This window comes from Equus quagga, chromosome 5, assembly GCF_021613505.1.
Source record: "Equus quagga isolate Etosha38 chromosome 5, UCLA_HA_Equagga_1.0, whole genome shotgun sequence".
Lineage (NCBI taxonomy): Eukaryota > Metazoa > Chordata > Mammalia > Perissodactyla > Equidae > Equus > Equus quagga.
Genome location: NC_060271.1, coordinates 8,365,631 through 8,383,464, shown reverse-complemented (window position 1 = coordinate 8,383,464; position 17,834 = coordinate 8,365,631). Strand labels below are relative to the sequence as shown.

The 17,834-nt window shown below is 36.9% G+C and overlaps 1 protein-coding gene across 3 annotated transcripts in view; it reads right to left on the bottom strand.

The window, feature by feature from the left end:
- FAF1 (Fas associated factor 1) overlaps positions 1 to 17,834 on the bottom strand; it is a 473,869-nt gene that overhangs the window by 365,630 nt on the left and 90,405 nt on the right. The gene's annotated exons all lie outside the window — the stretch shown is intronic.

Sequence of the window (17,834 nt, the reverse complement as noted above, 5' to 3'; positions counted from 1 at the left end):
CAAGAATAAAGACACAAATTACAAATAAGAAGAAAGCCAATAAAGAAAACTACCTACCTGAATTGGTAGTCAAAAAATTATGGGGTGAAAAACAAAGGAAATGCAAGAGAACCAGAAAACAAGCAATAGAATGGCAGGATTAGGCCCCCACATTTCAATAATCACTCTAAATGTAACTGGATTGAACTCTCCAATCAAAAGACACAGAGTAGCAGGATGGATTAAAGAACAAGACCCAACAATATGCTGTGTCCAGGAAGCACACCTCAGCCCCAAAGACAGACACAAACTCAGGGTGAAAGGACGGAAGACAATATTCCAAGCTAATAATGAACGTAAGAAAGCAGGTGTCACCATTCTTGTATCAGACAAGGTAGACTTGAAAGCAAAACAGACAAAGGGAGACAAAAAAGGGCAGTTTATAACGATAAAAGGGACACTCCACCAAGAAGACATAACATTTATAAATGTATATGCACCCAACACAGGAGCACCAGAGTATGTAAAGCAACTAGTACCAAAACTAAAAGGAGAGATCAACAATAACACAATAATAGTAGGGGACCTCAACACCCCACTAACACCAATGGACAGATCGTCCAGACAGAAAGGCAACAAGGGAATTATAGAATTAAATAAAAACTAAATAAGATGGACTTAATAAATATATATAGAACACTCCATCCAAGAACGGAAGGTTACACATTCTTCTGAAGTGCACGTGGAACATTCTCAAGGATAGACCATATCTTGGGAAACAAAGCAAGCCTCAACAAATTCAAGAGGGTTGAAATAATATCAAGCATCTTTTCTGACCATAATGCTATGAAACTATAAATCAACTACAAAAATAAAGCTGGGAAGGGCGCAAAAATGTGGAGACTAAACAACATGCTACTGAACAAACAATGGATCATTGAAGAAATTAAAGAAGAAATCAAATATTATCTGGAGACAAATGAAAATGAAAACACGCCACACCAACTCACTTGGGACGCAGCAAAAGCAGTCCTAAGAGGGAAATTCATTGCAATATAGGCTCCCCTCAATAAACAAGAAAAATCTCAGATAAGCAATCTCAAACAACACCTAACAGAATTAGAAAAAGAAGAACAAACAAAGCCCAAAGTCAAGAGAAGGAGGGAAATAATGAAAATTAGGGCAGAAAGAAATGAAATTGAAACAAAAAAGACAGTAGAAAGGATCAATGAAACAAAGAGTTGGTTCTTTGAAAAAATAAAAAGACCAACCCTTAGCCAGGCTCACTAAGAAAAAAAGAGAGATGACTCAAATAAATAAAATTAGAAATGAGAGAGGAGAAATCACAACGGATACCACAGAAATACAAAAGATCATAAGAGAATACAATGAAAACTATATGCCAACAAACTGGACAACCTAGAAGAAATGGATAAATTCTTAGACTCTTACAACCTCCAAAAACTGCAGCAGAAAAAAATAGAGATTCTGAAGAGCCCAATCACAAGTAAAGAAACGGAAACAGTAATCAAAAACCTCCCCAAAGATAAAAGTGCAGGACCAGACAGTTTCCATTTAAAGAAGATTTAATATCTATCCTTCTCAAACTATTCCAGAAAATTGAGGCAGATAGAGCACTCCCTAACGCATTCTATGAAGCCAAAATCACCCTGATCCCAGAACCAGACAAGGACAACACAAACAAGGAAAACTACAGGCCAATAACACTAATGAACATAGATGCAAAAATCCTCAAAAAAATTTTGGCAAACTGAATACAGCAATACATTAAAAAGATTATACGCCATGATCAAGTGGAATTTATACCAGGGACACAGGGACGGTTCAACATCCGCAAGTCAATCAATGTGATACACCACATTAACAAAATGGGAAACAAAACCATATGACCATCTCAGTAGATGCAGAGAAAGCATTTCACAAGATCCAACATCCATTTGTGATAAAAACTCTCAATAAAATGGGTAGAGAAGGAAAGTATCTCAACATAATAAAGGCCCTACATGACAAACCCACAGCCAACATCATACTCAATGGGCAAAAACTGAAAGCCATTCCTCTGAGAACCGGAACAAGACAAGGGTGTCCACTCTCACCACTCTTATTCGACATGGTACTGCAGGTTTTGGCTAGAGCAATTCGGCAAGAAAAAGAAATAAAAGGAATCCAAATAGGCAATGAAGAAGTGAAACTCTCGCTGTTTGCAGACAACATGGTCTTATATATAGAAAACCCCAAAGAATCCATTGGAAAACTATTGTAAATAATCAACAACTACAGTAAAGTTGCAGGGTATAAAATCAACATACATAAATCAGTAGCAATTGTATACTCTAACAAGGAACTAACAGAAAAAGATCTGAAGAACAAAATCCCATTCACAATTGCAACAAAAAGAATAAAATACCTTGAGGTAAATTTAACCAAGGAAGTGAAAGACCTATAGCACAAAGACTACAGGACTTTCCTCAAAGAAATGGATGACAACATAAAGAGATGGAAAGACATTCCATCCACATGGATTGGAAGAATAAATGTAGTTAAAATGTCCATACTACCTAAAGCAATCTACAGATTCAACGCTATCCCAATCAGAATCCCAAGGACATTCTTTACAGAAATTGAACAAAGAATCCTAAAATTCATATGCAGAAAAAAGAGACCCCCAATTGCTACAGCAATCCTGAGAAAAAAGAACACAGCTGGAGGCATCACAATCCCCAACTTCAAAACATATTACAAAGCGACAGTAATCAGCATGGTACTGGTACAAAAACAGGTGCACAGATCAATGGAACAGAATTGAAAGCCCAAAGATAAAACCACACATCTATGGATAGCTAATCTTCAACAAAGGAGCTGAGGGCCTACAATGGAGAAAAGAAAGTCTCTTCAACAAATGGTGCTGGGAAAACTGGACAGCCACATGTAAAAGAATGAAAATTGACCATTCTTTTTCACCATTCACAAAAATAAACTCAAAATGGATCAAAGACCTAAAGATTAGACCTGAAACCAAAAGGCTTCTCGAAGAAAATATACGCAGTACACTCTTTGACATCAGTATCAAAAAGATCTTTTTGGACACCATGTCTTCTTAGACAAGGGACATAAGAGAAAGAATAAACAAATGGGACTTCATCAGACTAAAGACCTTCTTCAAGGTAAGGGAAAACAGGATTGAAACAAGAAAACAACCCACTAATTGGGAAAAAATATTCACAAGTTATATATCCAACAAAAGTTTAATCTCCATAATATATAAAGAACTCACACAACTGAACAACAAAAAATCAAACAACCCAATCAAAAAATGGGCAGGGGACATGACTAGACATTTCTCCAATGAAGATATACGGAGGCCAATAGACACATGAAAAGATGCTCATTATCACTAATCATCAGGGAAATTCAAATCAAAACTACAATAAGATATCACATTACACCTGTTAGAATGGCAAAAATAAACAAGACAAAAAGTGACAAATGTTGGAGAGGTTCTTGAAAAAAAGGAACCCTCATACGCCGTTGGTGGGAATGCAAACTGGCGCAGTCACTACAAAAAACAGTATGGAGATTTCTCAAAAAATTAAAAATAGAAATACCATACGACCCAGCCACGCCACTACTGGGTATCTATCCAAAGAACTTGAAATCAGCAATTCCAAAAGTCCCATGCACCCCTATGTTCATTGCAGCATTATGTACAATAGCCAAGACATGGAAGTAACCTAAGTGCCCATCAACTAATGACTGGATAAAGAAGATATTGTATATATATACAATGGAATACCACTCAGCCATAACAAAAAGGATAAAACAGTCCCATTCACAACAACATGGATAGACCTTGAGGGTATTATGTTAAGTGAAATAAGCCAGATGGCGAAAGACGAACTCTGTATGACTCCACTCATAGATGGAAGTTAAACATGTAGACAAAGAGAACTGACTGGTGGTTACCAGGGGAAAAGGTGGGGCGGGGGGGGGGGGGGGCACAAAGGGTGAAGTGGTGCACCTACAACATGACTGACAATAATGTACAACTGAAATTCCACAAGACTGTAAACTATCATAATCTTAATAAAAAGTACAAAAAAAAAAAAGAAAACCAAAAACCATAAAGTGGAGCATCATGGCAGAGTGAGCTCTTCCCTTAAATGTTCACCCTTACGATAGAATGAAAAAGACATTCATAAACGAAGAGGACATTCACAAAATACAAGACATCTGAGAGACCCGCACAGCATATGTCAGAAGGTAGAGGTGCTGGATACCCTTGGAGGGAGTGGAAGGAGGTAAGAGGATCTCCTCTCCTTCCTCAAATGGCAGAAACCCACAGCACAGGACCACATGCAGCTCTGAGAAAAGAGGGAGGAGGGGCAGCTCTCCACAGGAACATCTTCACTCTCCAAATTTGCTCATATGCTGTGGGAAAGCCCCACACAGAGGTAGCTAAGCTATTGCAGGGTGGAGCCTTCATCAAGCCAGCAAAACAGGAGAGCAGACAGCAAGGGCAGAGCAAGAATGCCCCCAGGATTGCTCACAGAAAGAAAGTGCCCTTCCGCCCACCCGGCACTCCAGCTCAGCCAGTTGGCTAGAACGTCCATGCATATGTTAGAACAGCAGCAGTTGTGAGAGAGCTAGCGGGCAACCACAGCATATTCCCTATCACCACAGATTATACGGACAAGCATAGATGCCAGGGATTGTGGCAGGCTTAGAATACACAGCTCCTGACCCCTCCCACCCATTGGTGACAGGTGGAAGCTGTGACAAGATACTATTACTATGCAAAGGTACAAATCCACCCCATCCAACAGTATGAAGAAATATATTAATACTCCAGAACAGAAGCAAAATGACAAGAACCCAGAAATAAACCCTGAAGGGACAGCAGTTTACAATCTAAATGACACAGAATTCACAATAGCTATCATAAAAACACACAACGAGTTACAAGAAAATAAAGTTCAATGAAATCAGGAACAAAATTAACGAATAGAGGAAATTCATCACAAACAGACTGAAACTATAAAGAAAAACCAATCAGAAATGTTGGAGATGAAAAACACAATGGATGACGTAAAGAAAAATCTGGACTCCGTCAATAACAGAGCTGATATTATAGAGGAGAGAACTGACAGTCAGGAGGACAGAAATACACAAATACTTCAGATGGAGGAGAGAGAACTAAGACTAAAAAGAAGAAAATTTCCGAGAAATATCTGACTCAATTAGGAAATGCATCATAAGGATTATAGGTATTCCGGAGGGAGAAGGGAGTGAGAATGGAGCAGAAAGTTTGTTCACAGAAATGATAGCTGGGAACTTCCCAAACCTGGTGAAGGAGCTGGAATTATAAGCAAAAGAAGCTAGTAGAACTCCTAATTATATCAATGTGAAAAGACCTCTCCAAGGCATATAGTAGTAAAATTGGCAAAAGTCAAAGACAAGAAAAAATATCAAGGGCAGCTAGGCAGATACAACTTACAAAGGAACCCCATCAGGCTTTCAGTGAACTTCTCAGCAAAAATCTTACAGGCAAGGAGAGAGTGGAATGATACATTCAAAATTCTGAAAGACAAAAAATTTCAGCCAAGAATCCTTCATCTAGTGAAAATATCCATCAGATATGATAAAAAATAGTTTTTATGAGAAATATAAACTTTCCCAGATAGACAAAAGCTGAGGGAGTTCATTGCCACAAGACTCCCCCTACAAGAATTCATGAAGAAGGCTCCCATACTTGAAAAAAAAGAAAGGGTTTACAAAGCCTTGAGTAAGGAGATAAATAGACAGACAAAATCAGAAAACTGCAGCTGTCTATCACAACAGGATAGTAAACACTTAATTATAACATTAAAAATAAAGAGAAGGAAAACATCGAAAATAAATATAATCTCATCATTTTAATGACAAACTCACAACACAAGATGGAATAAGTTGTGACAACAACTTAGAAGGGGAAGAGGAGAGGGATGGAATCAGCTTAGACTAAGGAAATAAGAGACTATCAGAAAATGGACTACCTCGAGAATGACGATGGAATGGAATATCTACAAGATATTTTATACAAATCGCATGGTATACACCAAACAAAAAATCAGAGCAGAGACATAAATGATAAATAAAGAAAAAATCATCATAGAGAACTACCAAACTGAATTGGTAGTCCAAAATATATGGGACAAGAAATAAGGGAAATACAGAACAACTGGAAAATGAGTAATAAAATAGCAGCATTAAGGCCTCCTATATCAATAATCACTCTAAATGCAAATAGATTGAATTCTCCAATCAAAGAAGCAGACTGACTGGATGGATTAAAAAACAAGACCCAACAATATGCTGCCTCCAGGAAACATATCTTAGCTGTACAAACACAGGCTCAGAGTGAAGGGATGGAAGACAATACTCCAAAATAATGGGAAACAAAAGAAAGCAGGTGTAGCAATATTTATATTAGACAAAGTAGACTTCAAGATAAAACAAGCAATGAGAGACAAAGAGGGGCAATATATAATGATCAAAGGGACACTCTACCAAGAGGACATAACATTTATAAACACATGTGTACCCAACATAGGAGCACCAAAGTACATAAAGCAACTATTAACAGACCTAAAAGGAGACATTAACAAGAACACAATAATAGTAGGGGACCTCAACACCCCAGTCACATCAATCAATAGATCATCCAGACAGAAAGTCAACAAGAAATAGCAGATTTAAAGAAAAAACTAGACCAGATGGACTTAACAGATATATACATAGGACACACCATCCCAAAAGAGCAGAATACACATTGTTCTCAAGCGCACTAGGAACATTCTCAAGTAGAGATCATATGTTGGGAAACAAGGCAAGCCTCAATAAATTTAAGAAGATTGAAACCATATCAATATCTTTTCTGACCATAATGCTATGAAACTAGAAATCAACTACAAGAAAAAAGCTAGGAAAGTGACACATGCATGGAGACTGAAGAACACACTACTGAACAACCAATGGATCACGGAGTAAAATAAAGGAGAAATCAAAAAATATCCAGAGAAAAATGAAAATGAAAATACACCATACCAACTCACATGGGATGCAGCAAAAATGGTCATAAGAGGGAAATTAATAGCAATATAGACCCGTCTGCATGAACAAGAAAAATCTCAAATAAGCAATCTTAACTGACACCAAACAGAATTAGAAAAAGAAGTATAAACAAAGATGAAAGTCAGCAGGAGGAGGAAAATAATAAAAATTAGAGCAGAAATAAATGAAATAGAAACCAAAAAAAAAGAAACAGCAGAAGGGATCAATGAAACAAAGAGCTGCTTCTTTGAGAAGATAAACAAAATCGACAAACCCTTAGCCAGATTCATTAAGAAAAAGAGAGAAGGCTCAAATAAATAAAATTAGAAAGGAAAAAGGAGAAATTACAACAGATACCACAGAAATACAAAGGATTATAAGAGAATAGTATGAAAAACTTTATGCCAACAAATTGGACAATCTAGAAAAAATGGAAAAATTCTTAGACTCATACAATCTCCCAAAACTGAATCAAGAAGAAATAGACAAATTGAATAGACCAATCACAAGTAAAGAGATTGAAACAGTAATCAAAAACTCCCAAAAAATTAGGGCCAGCCCTCTGGCTCAGTGGTTAAGTTCACACACTCCACTTCAGTGGCCCGGGGTTCACTGGTGCGGATGCTGGGCACGGATATGGCACTACTTGGCAAGCCATGGGGTGGCAGGCATCCCACATATAAAGTAGAGGAAGATGGGCATGCATGTTAGCTCAGAGCCAGTCTTCCTCAGCAAAAAGAGGAGGATTGGCAGCAGATGTTAGCTCAGGGCTAATCTTCCTAAAAAAGAGAAGAAAAACTCCCAAAAAATAAAAGCCCAGGACCAGATAGCTTCCCAGGAGAATTCTACCAAACATTCAAAGAAGATTTAATACCTATCCTTCTCAAACTATTTCAAAAGACTGAAGAAGATGGAACACTTCCTAATACATTCTGTGATGCCAACATCATCCTGATCCGAAAGCCAGTCAAGGACACACACAAAAAAGAAAAATTACAGGCCAATATTGCTGATGAACAGATGCAAAAATCCTCAACAAAATATTGGCAAACAGAATACAGAAATACATTAAAAAGATCACACACCATGATCAACCGGAACTTTTACCAGGGACACAGGGATGGTTCAACATCCACAAATCAATCAATACGATACACCACATTAACAAAATGAGAAATAAAAACCACATGATCATCTCAATAGATGCAGAGAAAGCATTTAACAAGATCCAACATCCACTTAAGATAAAAACTCTCAATAAAATGGGTAGAAAAGGAAAGTACCTCAACACAATAAAGGTCACATATGACAAACCCACAGCCAACAACATACTCAATGGAGAAAATCGAAAGCCATCCCTCCAAGAACAGGAATGAGAGAAGGGTGCCCACTCTTGCCACTCTTATTCAACATAGTACTGGAGGTTTTGGCTAGAGCAATTCCGGCAAGAAAAAGAAGTAAAAGGTATCCAAATTGGCAATGAAGAAATGAAACTCTCATTGTTTGCAGATGACATGATTTCATATAGAGAAAATCCTAAAGAATCCATCACAAAACTATTAGAAATAATCAACAACTACAGCAAAGTTGCAGGCTGCAAAATCAACTTACAAAAATCAGTTGCATTTCTATACTCTAATAACAAACTAACAGAAAGAGAACTCAAGAATACAATCCAAATTACAATCGCAAAAGAATAAAATATCTAGGAATAAATTTAACCAAGGAGGTGAAAGACCTGTACAATGAAAACCATAAGACATTATTGAAAGAAATCGATGATTACATTAGGAAATGGAAAGGTATTGCATGTACATGGATTGAAAAAATAAACATAGTTAAATGTCCATACTACCTGAAGCAATCTACAGATTCAATCCAATCCCAATCAGAGTCCTCATGATGTTCCTCATGGAAACAGAACAAAGAATCCTAAAATTCGTATGGGGCAACAAAAGACCCCCAATTGCTAAAACAATCCTGAGAAAAAAGAACAAAGCTGGAGGCATCATAATCCTTGACTTCAAAACATACTACAAAGCCATAGTAATCAAAACAGCATGGTAGTGGTACAAAAACCGACACACAGATCAATGGAACAGAATTGAGAGCCCAGAAATAAAACCACACATCTATGGACAGCTAATCTTTAACAAAGGCGCTAAGAACATACAATGGTGAAAGGAAAGTCTTTTCAATAAATGGTGTTGGGAAAACGGGACAGCGACATGCAAAAGAATGAAAGTAAACCATTATCTTTTTGCCATACATAAAAATTAACTCAAAATGGATCAAAGACTTGAAGGTAAGACGTGAAACCATAAAACTCCTAGAAGAAAAGAGAAGCAGAACATTCTTTGACATTGGGCTTAGAAGCATCTTTTCAAATACAATGTCTACTTTGACAAGGGAACAAAAGAAAAAAGATGTGGGACTTCATCAGACTAATGAGCTTCTGCAAGGTAAAGGAATCCAGGAACAAAACAAAAAGAAAACCTACCCACTGGGAGAAAATATTTGCAAATCGGATATCCAACAAGGGGTTAATCTACAAAATATCTAAAGAACTCACACAATTCAACAACAAATAAACAAACAACCCAATCAAAAGATGAATGGGGGAGGGTGCTGGCCCTGTGGCCAAGTGGTTAAAGTTCCACGCGCTCAGCTTTAGCAGCCCAGGTTCATGGGTTCAGATCCCGGCACACAGCAGCTCCACTCATTAGCCAAACTGTTAAGGTATCCTACATACAAAATAGAGGAAGACTGGCACAGATGTTAGCTCAGAGCTAATCTTCCTCAAGTGAAAAACAAAAAACGAGGAGCATTGGCAATGGATGTTAGCTCAGGGCCAATCTTCCTCACACACACACACACACACAAAAGAAATTGGGCACAGGATATGAACAGACATTTTTCCAAATAAGATATACAGATGGCCAAGAGGCATATGAAAAGACGTTCAACATCACTAATCATCAGGGAAATGCAAACCAAAACTACACTAAGATATCACCTTATACCCATTAGAATGGCTATAATCAACAAGACAAAAAATAAGAAATGTTGGATAGGATGTGGAGAAAAGGGAAACTTCATACACTGCTGGTAGGAATGCAAACTGGTGCAGCCACTATGGAAAACAGTATGGAGATTTCTCAAAATTACACATAGAAATACCATACGATTCAGCTTTCCCACTACTGGGTATTTATCCAAAGAACCTGAAATCAACAATTCAAAGAGACTTACACACCCCTATATTCATTGCAGCATTATTCACAATAGCCAAGACATGGAAGTGACCAAGTGCCCATTGACTGATGATTGGACAAAGATGCAGTGTATATATATATATATACAATGGAATACCACTCAGCCATATAAAAAGACAAAATCGTCCCAATCAGAACAATATGCATGGACTTTAAGGGTATTATGTTAAGCGAAGTAAATCAGACAAAGACTAACACCCCATGATTTGACTCATATGTGGAAGATAAACTAACACACAGACAAAGAGAATAGATTAGTGATTACCAGAGGGGAAGGGGGTTGGGAGATGGACACAAGGGGCAAAAGGGAACATTTATAGGGTGACTGACAAATAATAATATACAACTGAAATTTCACAATGTTATAAACTATTTTATGACCTCAACAAAATTTTTAAAAAGCAAAAATAAAAAAATCAGGGCTGGCCCCAAGGCCAAGTGGTTAAGTTTGCACACTCTACTTCGGTGGCCCAGGGTTTTGCCAGTTCGGATCCTGGGTGTGGACATGGCACTGTTCATCAGGTCATGCTGAGGCAGCATCCCATACAGCACAACCAGAGGCTCTCACAACTAGAATACACAACAATGTACTGGCCAACTTTGAGGAGAATAAAAAAAATTAAACAAGGATTGGCAACAGATGTTAGCACAGGTGCCAACTTTAAAAAAACAAAATCCCATCAAGTGCCTCCCAATACCCCTCAAAAAAGATCAAATCATGAAGTCATGCTCAACTTCTAAACATTCTTTGCTGTATTACAACAGGATGGTTTTACAGACTGGTACTGACACTAGAGATTGCTGAAACTGGAAGTCCCTCAGGACAGCCCCTTGGTACAGGGGTGGCATACTTTGACAAAAATAACTAACAGTGAACAGGAACTATCACATTGGTCACTGTAAACTTTTATTCCAACTATAGCATTACCAGGGCGCAAAGATCTGGGCGAGCAATGGCTCTACTGCAGCAGTAAGAACAAGATCTAAAAGAACAAGTTTCAGCAACCACATATGACAGTGAATGAAAAAGACTCGTGTTGATACACTGAATCCTGAGTCCTCCTGAAAATACATACAAAATTCTGTCTTTAATTTTTATGTATTTTTCTCTCATCCATAGGTTTCAAAAATTTTTAAGATATTTGTGACCCAAAATAGTTTAAGAAAAAGTGATATATGTATGCATGCTTATAAACAAGCATAGCAGGAAAAAAAAAAAAGACCAGAAGGAAATACACCAAAATGTCAAACAAAAGTTGTATAATTACAAGTGACTTTCTCCTTTGTTACTTTTATGTAGTTTTTACTTTATCTATGTATTGTTCATGTATTAAAACACAAATAATTATATTTTAAATATATAATTAATAGCAGTAAATTCAGAAGAAATAGGCTAAACCTAACTATGTTTTTCATTTGTTTCTTTGCCTTGAAGGTTTTAGTAAAAAGAAAGATATGGGTAGGAACTCTAGGCCTTTGACTAGCAGACAAAAAGAAACAAAGTTATTTGAAAAGCAACATTTTGAATTAGCCAATCAATTAATATGATAAGAGAGAGAAATACCTGGAGACAATGAAAAGCCAGACAGTAAAGGATTTTTTTGAGGAAGTTATTAAGGTAAAAAGAAGAAGCCAAATATGAGACATAAATTTAAGGAGATCAATCAAAAGCATGGCCTGAATAAATTCATAATTCCAAAAACTTCACTTTGACCAATAGTTTCTGTTTCCTTTCCATCAAACTTTCATACCAGTTGCTAAGCAATATCTGGCTAAGCAGTGGACTATTATCCTTCCTGACTAACTAGGAATGCTGGAGCATTACATTTCCAGACTAAGTAAGAGATTTGGACTCTGTTACATTTCCTGACTGACTAGGAATGCAAGGGCCTCATTATACTTTCTAACTTACTTGGAATTCTGAACTTCATTTCACTTACTGACCAAAAATGTAAGATCCTGTTATACTTTGTCTAAGTATATTGAGTCTTGTCACCCTAAATAGGAGTGCTGGGTCCAGATACACTGACTAATTGCACTGACCCTTATTACTTATTACACTCAATAAACCTACTTAACCCATTCACACTGAGTGATCAGAACCAATACTCTCATTCTGATGTAAAATTCTAGATTTTGAGCTCCTAGATCAATGCAATCCAAATGGTGAAAGACAGATAGATACAAAAAGAACTGAAGGTCTGCGAAATGACTTCTTCAGAACAATAATGAGCTCTTCCATGGTTTCTTCATTGATAGCTATTATATAGCTTGCTATTTGAGGTCTTTTAAAAGAATACTTCTTTGTATTCCAAACCAATAAAATTTTATATCATTCTTAAGCATGTATTTAAATGTTCCATGCATTAATGAGAAAAACTGTTTTTGGATTATGAGTTATCAAATTGAAATGTTCTTTATACACACAAAACTCTCATCTACAGAGTCCTATAAAATCAGCCCCTATCTCTTGTTCTTACTACTATTACCGTTCTGTCTCCTTTGCTCACTATACTGTAGCCACATCAGACTTCTATCTCTTCCTCAAACACACACTGGCTCTCACTTCAGGGCTTTTGCATTTCCTCGTCCCTCTATCTTGACAATGCTTTTTCCTCATAACTCTTCATGGCTGTCTCCTCACTCCCAGGTGTCAGCTAAAATTCTAACCCATAAAATAACCTTACCTGAATCCACAACATAAAATAACCATCTCTCTATATCTTAAGTCCCGTTTGGTTTTCTTCATGGTATTTATATTTTTCTAAAATTATATTGTATATTTATAAATCTACTTGCAGATAAGCTGGCTCCCACCCACCCAAGACTCTAAGTTCCAATAAGAACACAGACCTTGTTTGTCTTGTTCACTGCTATATTTCCCAGTGCCTAGAAAAGTGCTGGCACATAGTACTGACTCAACATAATATCTGAATTAATTAATTAATAAGTGAAGGAGATAAACTCATGATATTAGCTTTACAGAACATCATGGCAGGTGGTAAGAGTAGAGATGTTACCAACGCCATTTATGCTTGTCTAAAACCAAAACCCAAATTTGCTATTTGAACATACTAGTGATAACAACTGACTTTTAAGACAATTAAAAAAAGATCTGTTTACAAAAACAAATATACATCCATGGTGGAAGCAAGTATGTCACTTTTTCCTGCTTCTAGACATGATCCCATAAACCTTAATACACTTCTTGAGGCAGACACTATCAACTGCCTTCACACACAGTGAAACAAAAACATTGAACAGAGTTGGCTTCCACGTTAAAACTGTTTGCTATTTCTTGAACAGAATCTAGAGTCAGAAGACCCAGGCTTCAAGTTTTGGCCCTAGAGCAGTGTTAACATGATGGAACCAAAAAATCTAGTCTTTACATGGAAAGACAGTGTAGAGGTGGCAGGATCAATGAATTACAAATCTTCGTATGCTTGAAGGATTTTCCAACTCAGGTTATTAAAGGATATGAGATGGGGGTGGAAAAGAGGAATGCTTGAAATTAAGATTATGAAAGAGGTGGCTGTGATTGCTAATGAAAAGTTTAAGGTCAAGATTATAACAGAAGTACGGTACCTGAGGCACGATAAATGTGTGGCAGGCTGGGAGGAAGGAAAGGTTTGAAGTGCCAAGGGGTGGCATTCCAAACGAAAGGTTTAATAAGAAAAAAGGTACAGATATATAAAATTTGATGGGGCTTCCAGGTAACTGAAGTCAACAGAGGCTGCCTAACTATCTGTCATCCAATATTTCCATCTATGTCATTTGTCAATTTATTGACTCTCAGGTCTGAAGACACACTTCAACTATGTTCTGTGATTTAAAAACAAAAAAAAAAGAATTCCTTTAAACTTCACTCTCTGAAAGTGAACACAATGTTAAGTTTTCTCAGTAGAGGGCAGTGGAAGGACACCGCAGAGGGAAAAGGCTCTCCTGCAAATTCTGGCTGCAGCACGGGAGCCAGCAGCGTGGGAGTGAGGACACCTAACGGAGTTCTGCCCCAGCCATGGGCCAGAACATGGTCCCTCTGCAACCTTGCAGTCTTGGCCTAGTGATAAATCTTTCCACGGGCTTCTCACATGAAAACCAGTGTCCAAAGGTTTCCTGCCCACATACCTGTACCCTGACTCCCTCTGCAAACCCCTCTGCACAGCCTGCCTGTGGCCAGAGGGCTCACACCACACTGCTGCACCTTCTGCAAGTCCCTCACCCTCCACATGCAGCCTGTGCCCAGAGGATCTCCAACTCCATGCAAGCCCACCACACAGCCACACTACTGATTGCTGATTTGCTCCCCCATCTGCATACCAGAGGGTGCCAATTACTTGCCAATGACTTCAAACCAGTTCTGGCCTGGCCAAACAGTGAACTTCTCTTCTATTCAGTGGGCTGAATGACTTCTCCAACAAGGTCTGAATCCCTTCTAAGTTTGTCCTTCCTGGCCTACCCTCCCTCAGCCCTAGGATATAATACAGTTTCCTCATATTTTATACTTATTTGTTTATCATAGTTAATAATTCATTCTATTACACTTTACCTGTTTAACCTACTGTGTGTTTATCTATGTCCTGATTGAATCCAGACTGTTACACCATCCAAAACAATACTTAACAACAAGGGGAAAATAATGCTAAATGAAAACCATGCCCTCATCATGACTTGCAGAAAGAGAATATTGAAACTTCAAAATAACTGTGAATAAAAAGAGAAAAATTACCAAATCCCAGCACATGATCTCTCATGTTCCTAGTCCCACTGCTACCCGACAAAGACAGACCCAGAAAAACTGAGGGGAAGACAGAAGAGGGAAGCTAGAGAAGATTAAAACTGCTCTAAAACTACCGCCTCAAAGCCTAAGCCCTATATGTCTGAGAACACTAAAAAGTGTATAAACAGATCAGAGCAAAGATTACAGGAAAGGGACTTCAAAAAAAGTACAATTGAAAGGGGCAGGGATGACTGAAAGGGGCAGTCTAAGAAACATATAGCTTCTACAAAGAGCAAAAAAGCAAAACAAAAGTGAGAAGCTCCCTTTGGCAATCAAATGGTAAAGGGGAAAAGAGGCAAAACAGGAAAATTTATGATCTTATAAGACAAAAGAAAACCATAAAGTCAAAGCACTCATTACTCCTCAACACTCCTCTATCCCCACCACAGGCACCAAAACAAAACAACCAAAAAACTGGCTAATATACCTGAACTTTTTTGCTAGACTGACAGAAGAGGGCGCCATTAAATAAAAATCTTGTAAATCACACTATTTTCATAAAAATGAATAATATAGGCACACATTCAACAAATTTGTAGAGAGCTAGTACAAAAATGAGGAAATGAAATTTTATAAATACTTACAAGGAAAACTCCCTCCCAAAAAACAATCATGAAGCAGGAAAAAACTGTAAATCAATACTCCAAAGAGTATACTTAAATATACTTAAATAAGCATCTGAGGATATGAAAAACCACCTTGAATCAGAAAATTCAAAATTTATGAAGAAGAACAATAAAAAAAGGCAGGGAGAAATGAAAGAAAGTTGACGGTACTCAGGAAAACAAAGAAAAAAGACAAAATTCTCTCAGAAATGAAGAATAAATCACAAGATGTCCAAAGGAAAATGGATGGCAACAAAATTTAATGAAGGGCATTGAGGAAAGGCAGAAAAACAACCAAGAGAATGAAAATAACATAATGAAAAAACTAAAAGGGTCAGAAAAGAGACTAATTAATTATATTTATATTGTCAAGTCCCTGGGGGAAAAAAAAGCAATGGAACAGAACTAAAATTTAAAACAATAACCTAAGAAGCCTTTCCAGAAATACAAAAAGACAAGAATCTATATACATTGAATAGCTCACTGAATGCCTGAGGAAAATTAATCTAGAATGAGCAACTCTGATACATATTCTACTAAAACTACTAAATTTGAAATATAAAGATAAAATACTCAAGGCCTCCAGGCAAAGATCAATAACTTACAAAAGCAAAAGAATGAGACTGGCATCAGCATTTCCAAACCAATCTGTAAAGGCAACAATGAAGCAGTCGTTTTTTAAAACGCAGTTAAAGAAAGTATGAATCAAAGATTTTATATGCAGCCAAGTTGTCCTTAAAACATCAGGGTGACAGAAAAACAGTTTTCAACATATAAGAACTTGCGAAATTTTGCACGTATCAGCCCTTTTTGAGAAATCTTCTAGTGAAAGAGCTTCATCCAACACTGATAACTAAGAAAACTTTAGTGAAAGAAGATATGATGAGTATTTTATGCAAGAAAGAAGAGGGAAAAAGGAAAACAGAATAAGCACACTGGTTGCTATATAGGCAAAAGTAGGGTTAAAGAATACTTAAAAATTCATAAATCACACAATAAAAGACTAAAAAGAAAACATGAGACTAAGAACATTAAAAAATGTTTAAGTATAAAAGTAACCACAAGAACAAAAATATAAGCTATAAATAAAAGCAATAACTACAAATAAGAGCTATAAGTAAAATAGTAAATAAAACGCTATTTATTTTATAAATTAAACAATATTATTTATTTTATAAATTAAACAATACTATTTATTTTATAAATGAAATAAAACTATAAAAAAGCAAAGAAAATACATCTCATAGAAAGTATAGTAAATACAGCAAAACACGCATAATTAAAAAATATGACAGCATTGAGACCAAACACATCAATCATATTAGAGAATGAATGGACTCAACTACTAAAAGAAAAACATTTTCAATTCAGCTCAGGAGCTCATGAAACAAGACTCAACTACATGCTATATATATACACAAGAGATACACCTACGACAGAGTAATTCAAAATGACTAAAAATAGGGGCTGGCCCCGTGGCCGAGTGGTTAAGTTCGCGCACTCCGCTGCAGGCGGCCCAGTGTTTCGTTGGTTCGAATCCTGGGCGCGGACATGGCACTGCTCATCAGACCACGCTGAGGCAGCGTCTCACATGCCACAACTAGAAGAACCCACAACGAAGAATACACAACTATGTACCGGGGGGCTTTGGGGAGAAAAAGGAAAAAATAAAATCTTTAAAAAAAATTTAAAAAAAAAAAAAAATGACTAAAAATAAAATAAAAATATCAGGATAATAAAAACAAAAAAAAAAGAGTAGGGGTAGCCATCTGATATTAGACAAAGTAGAATTCAAGACTAAAGCATTAAATGTGACAAAGGCTACTTTTTAATGATAAAAGCCACAATTCACAATGAAGATATTACACTTAGGAATATGTATGCATGAAATAATACAGCAACCACTTCATGAAGGACAACCTACAGGAGATTTAAAGATACAGAAATACACTAATAGTAGGAGACTACATACACAACTCTCAATACAAGACAGACCAAGTGGACAAAACTTGATCAAACGAAAATAAGACAGGAGGTAGAAGATCTTATGTATATACACTAAACTCTAGCATTTTGATAATAGAGAAC